Below are 5851 nucleotides of genomic sequence, written 5' to 3'. Positions count from 1 at the left end.
ATCTGTGCTTCATTCAAAATTTTACTTGCATAATAAATTGAATGAAACACCTTTTCTCTCCTCTGACCTAAAACAGCACCAACCGCCCAATCGCTTGCATCACACATAATCCCGAAAGGTTTGTTCCAATCTGGAGCAACCACCATTGGTGAAGTAATTAGGACTTTCTACAGAGTTTGGAATGCATTTCTACATTCATTATTAAAATCAAATTTTTGGTCATGTTGTAAGAGTAAACATAAAGGTTTTGAAATTTTTGAAAAGTCCTTGATGAACCTTCTGTAAAACCCGCATGACCCAGAAAGCTCCTTATTCCTTTAACCGTGGTAGGTTCTGGTAGTTTTTCAATAACTTCGAGTTTTGCTTTATATACCTCAACTTCTTTTTTAGAGATTAAGTGCCCCAGAACAATTCCTTCCTTAACCATGAAGTGACATTTCTTCCAGTTGAGGACCAAATCAGTTTTCTCACACCTCTCAAGACTCTTTTGTAAATTGTCTAAGCAGTTGTCAAAAGATGAACCATATACAGGAAAATCATTCATAAAGATTTCAATGGATTTTTCAAGCATATCTGAAAATATGGACATTATACACCTTTGAAAGGTGGCAGGAGCATTACATAGTCCAAATGGCATCCTTCTAAAAGCAAAAGTGCCATAAAGACAGGTGAAGGTGGTTTTTTCTTGGTCCTCGGGAGAAATAGCTATTTAATTGTAACCTGAATAGCCATTCAAGAAACAGTAGTATTCTTTACCGGCTAATCTGTCCAACATTTGATCAATGAAAGGTAGTGGAAAATGGTCTTTTTGAGTAGCCTTGTTTAACCTCCGATAATCCATGCATATTCTCCAACCGGATACAACTCTAGTGGGGATAAGTTCATTTTTATCATTTGTGATGACTGTGAACCTTCCTTTCTTTGGAACACACTGGATTGGGCTAACCCAAGAACTACTGGCTATCGGGAAGATAATTCATGCATCTAACCATTTCAAAATCTCCTTTTTTACTACATTTTCATGACAGGATTCAGCCTTCTTTGAGGTTCTATGGATGTGAAATTTTTATCCTCTAAGATGATCTTATGTTGACAAATTGAGGGACTAATCCCCTTAAGGTCAGCAATGGTCCATCCTAAAGCCTTTTTGTGCAATTTCAACATGTCCACTAGTTTCTTCTCTTGATGCGAGTCTAGGGTAGATGAGATGATGACAGGCAATTTGCTTTCTTCTCTTAGAAAAGCATAATTCAGATGGGATGGGAGTTGTTTTAACTCCAGGTCAGGTGGTGATACAATGGACGGGGTGAAGTCTTTTTGTTCATTTTTCTCCAATAGTTCCAAAGCTGACACCTCTACTTGTACAGTATTATTTCCTATTTCCTCTGCTTCTTCAATAGTCTCTTCTTCTAATTCCTCTACACTCACTTCTTCCAACTTAAGGTTTCCTTGAACTCCTTCCTCATGACACATCTCCTCTATTTCAGCTATGCTTGAACACTCTTCCAATTAATCATGGTACTTTAAGGAGTTGAAAACATTAAATGTGACTTTTTGGTCTTGAAGCCTCATAGTCAACTCTCCTTTCTGGACATCTATCAAAGTTCTTCCGGTTGCTAGAAATGGTCTCCCTAAAATAATAGGAATGTCCTTATTTGTCTCAAAGTCTAGTATGATAAAATCTGCCGAAAATATGAACTTATCAACTTGCACTAACACATCCTCAATCTTTCCCTTAGGGTATGCAATGGATTTGTTTGCCAACTGGAGTGTAACTGTGGTAGGTCTAGCCTCTCCTATGCCTAAGGTGTTAAATACAGACAAAGGCATGAGGTTGATACTAGCACCTAAGTCACATAAGGCTTTCCCTATTTCCTTCCCTCCAATTGAACAAGGAATGGTAAAACTTCTTGGATCCTTAAGCTTAGGTGGTATGCTATTGGTCAAAAGTGAACTACATTCTTCGGTAAGAGCTACAGTATCATACTCTGTCAACTTCTTCTTTTTGCTTAAGATGTCCTTCAGAAACTTAGCATAACTAGGCATTTGCTCAATTGCCTCAACAAGTGGTATGTTGATGTGCAATTCTTTGAACACATCCAAGAACTTCTTAAAATGCAATTCCTCTTTCTGATTCCTTAACCTTTGGGGGTAAAAAACATAAGGAAGGACTGGTTTTATCACATTCTTGCTTGGATGTGTTGAGCAGGATGAGTCTTGAATGCCTTGAGTCTTTGTTGTGCTCTTTGAGGGTTCAGATGGAGTCTTAGTATCAAGCTTAGGGGTATCTACAACCTCAGTCCCTTTTGATTTCTTTAGAGCATCTTCTGGAAAAAGTAATGGATAGTCTGATCTTGGGGGGACAGGAGTGGTGGTCTTAGATGCTTGCTTCTCTAAAGGTTGGACCGGTCTTTCTTTGGCAGGGACCAACACTGTAGCATCAGTTTCTGATAATCTTGGTGCACTATCTTTTTGCACTTTTTCTGTCAATTCCTTCCCACTTCTAAGGGTTACTACTTTCACATGTTCCTTTCCTAGATCTCTAAGGACTTCTGTATTACTGGGCAAGGTACCAAGGCTCGATTGTTCTGGTTGAGTGCAAGTTGACTGACCTGAGTCTCTAAATTCTTGATGGCAGCACTTTGTTGATTAATCAAAGCTTGATTTTGGGCTTGAGCATGTGCTAATAGCCCTTTTATCATTGCTTCCAAAGAAGATGATGATTCTGCCTGTGGAGGAGGCTTGTTCTGAAAATGTGGTTCGGAATTCTGAAAACTTTGTTGGTGATTCTAAGAGTTAGAACTGTTTGCATGATGCTGTGGTTGGAAATTAGAAGTTCCCTATTGGTTATGAACTGGTGGATTTAAATTGGGACTGTTCCAAGAAAAGATCAGGTGTTGTCTCCAACTGGCATTGTATGTGTTAGAGTAGGGATTAGGTTTGTTTTGAACGTAATTTACAGATTCAGAATTATGGGTGCAGTGTTCATACGAATGTTCCCCACCACAACACATACATTGTACAGAGAGGACTGTTGGAATAGGTGTATTAGCAGCTTGTTGTACTCCTTGACCGGAAGTTAAATTTTTCAGCATGTTGGTCATGGAGGTGAGCTGAGCTGTCAATGCAGTATATGCATCTACATCATGTATTACAACAATATTTTTCTGTGGGTGGGCACGTAGGTCAGCCCAATGCCCATTATTTGCCGAAATCTTTTCCAGAATTTCATATCCTTCGTTATAGGTACTGGCTGTGAAGGCTCCGCCTACAGTCGCATCGAGCATTTGCTTTGCCATGGGACTTAACCCATTGTAAAACGTATCGATTGAATACAGTACGAAATGCCATGGTGTGGACATTTCCTCAACAACTCTTTGAACCTTTCCCACGCATCAGGATCAGCTTCATCATCTAGTTGTTTGAAAAGACAGATTTCATTCCTGGACTTAGCGTTCCTTGTTGGTGGGAAATATTTTTGCAAAACTTTTTATGCCATATTACTCCATGATGGGACAGAACCTGGCGATAAAGAGTTAAACCATGCTTTTGCCTGATCCCTAAATGAAAATGGAAATAAAGTGAGTCTGAGAGCGTCATTGGACACTCCCGGGATCAGGAAAGCATTAGTGATTTCCATAAAAGACTTTAAGTGCGCATGTGCGTCCTCTAAGGGTAGTCCGACAAATTAGCTTTTTTTATAGCATGTGAAACATGATTGGTTTTAGTTCGAAATGGAGGGTTGTCATGTGTGGTCTAACTATCCTAGAATTTAATTGCTCAAAATCTGAGATAGCATAATCCAAGATCCTTCCATTTTTTGAATTTGCCAGATTAATGATGTTCGGAGTTTGTGCTATTTGTTGATCATTATTCTTCGATTATGTGTCCTCATTACACAAATTATTATCATGGTGTGGGTGTCCTTGTGGAAAGTTCGAAAATGGTGGTATTGGTGCAAAAATTAGCGGTTGGTTTTCCAAATGCAGTACTTTTGGAATGATCGGAGGAGGTAACTCCATGTTAGGAGGGAGTAGAGCAAAAAATGCTCTTTGAGCCCTCATTCTATGGTGAAACATTCTCTCAATTTCTGGATCAAGTTCAAAAAATTCCTCGTGATGTGTTCTTGGCATACACCACTTTCAAGATGATTAAAATGGTACAAGAAAAATCAAATATTTTACTTTACTCAAAAGAAAACTTTTAGCTTGCCAATCCCCGGCAGCGACGCCAAAAACTTGGTAGGTTATATCGCACACCTTTAGACAAAGGAAATAGGCCACAAAGCAAGTATACGATACGGCCCAATATCGTCTTTCCAAGTAATAAAGTGGTAAAAATACCGGTTATCGTCCACGGAGATTGTAACAAAAGTCTAATAAGAGTCTAATGAAAGAAATGATTTCAGATGATGAAATTGAAGACCTCAGTTTGATTTTGAGTTAACAATGATAATATAACAGAATAATAAGGGTAACAAGGGTGTAAGACTTGTGGTGAAACGTAAACACAAATTCCAGCAGACAATGCTGTAGAAATGCTACAGCATGCAGTAAGCTATAACTAGTTCCACCATCTACTATGAAGGTATTCCTCTCGGACTCCACCTTTGCACTATATTATAGCTTTACACTCATATCTCTATGTGGTGTTTGGACCAGGGATAGTGACAAAATGGTGTCTTCAAAATATATGGCTAAACAAATCTCTTTGTTAAAAATCACTCTTTCGAGCCGATTCCCATATCATTCAAGTTGGCCTGTGTTCTAGATAGTTCATCTCTGAATCTATCACACTTTGACACTTTTAGAGAGTGACCAACCTGTAGGGAGTTAAGTTTGAAAGACATAAATGACAAGTCTCCTTGTCGGTAACTTTCTCAAGTCTACCTCTCATATCATTCAAGCTGACGTGCATTCAATGACTTATCTCTAAGTCCATGGCACTTTAACACTTTCAATGTGATCAACTCGTCAAGAAGTGTACTTGGTTTTATAAAAATTGAATGAAATAGTGGAACATTGTAATTGCGAAACAACGTCCACTTTCATTCGGTTTAACATATCACCCTTTATCCTACACCCAAGTTAATGAAATTAGCTACTCATTACGAAAAATAAATGACATAAATTATAAATAACATAAAATAAAGACATGAATATAAATAACTGAAAGTAAATGACATAAAGTAAAGAACGGAAATTAAATGACAATAAAAATAAATAAATAAAGAACAGTGCTGCAACAACTCATAACGAAGAACAAGCTTTAAAGAAAGATTAAGAACTTCACTTGCATAACATAAACTAAATTTACTGAAAGTTAAAAGTGTTAAGGGATGATTACAAAGGAGCACCCAAGGCCCCTATTTATACAAAAGATCTAAGCAAAATGACAAAAGCCTTGGAAAGCCATATGTTCAAAAAAGGGGAACCGTATAGGGAACATCACATCGTCTTCAAGAAGTCACCTAAAAGTCCCTTTCACCAGCTGTGATGGTTAAAAACCACTGGTTCTCCAGATTTTGTCTTCATTCCACTACATCGGCTAAATCAACAAGCACTTCCTCAAAAAGCCGTATCAGAACAGACTAATGCTACTGGAATGTTGCAGCATAAAGCACAATATTTCTAAGTTAAAGATAACATCTACCCCAAATGTTGTAAAGACAAATTCATCACAACATTTAGCTCCAAATATAATAAATGGAAAATAAGGAAGTTAAAATGACTCAAGGTTAAAATAAAAGAGAAGAATCTACCAATTAAACAAAGAAATGAGTACTTTAAGCATGTTAAAGTCCATGCTTATCAAAGAACTTCCCTCCAAACGTTCCTGGTAGAATTGTTTC

General features: G+C 37.8%; 1 non-coding gene across 1 annotated transcript; it reads left to right on the top strand.

Annotated features, from left to right (window-relative positions):
• The first annotated feature begins 3344 nt into the window (after positions 1-3344).
• Positions 3345-3451, top strand: LOC112523990. Its single transcript, XR_003070318.1, has one exon. It is a non-coding gene; the product is annotated as a small nucleolar RNA R71 (small nucleolar RNA).
• Positions 3452-5851: the final 2400 nt, after the last annotated feature.

Source organism: Cynara cardunculus (assembly GCF_001531365.2).
Source record: "Cynara cardunculus var. scolymus isolate 2C chromosome LG 12, CcrdV1, whole genome shotgun sequence".
Taxonomy (NCBI): domain Eukaryota; kingdom Viridiplantae; phylum Streptophyta; class Magnoliopsida; order Asterales; family Asteraceae; genus Cynara; species Cynara cardunculus.
This window is presented reverse-complemented; position numbering and strand designations above follow the sequence as displayed.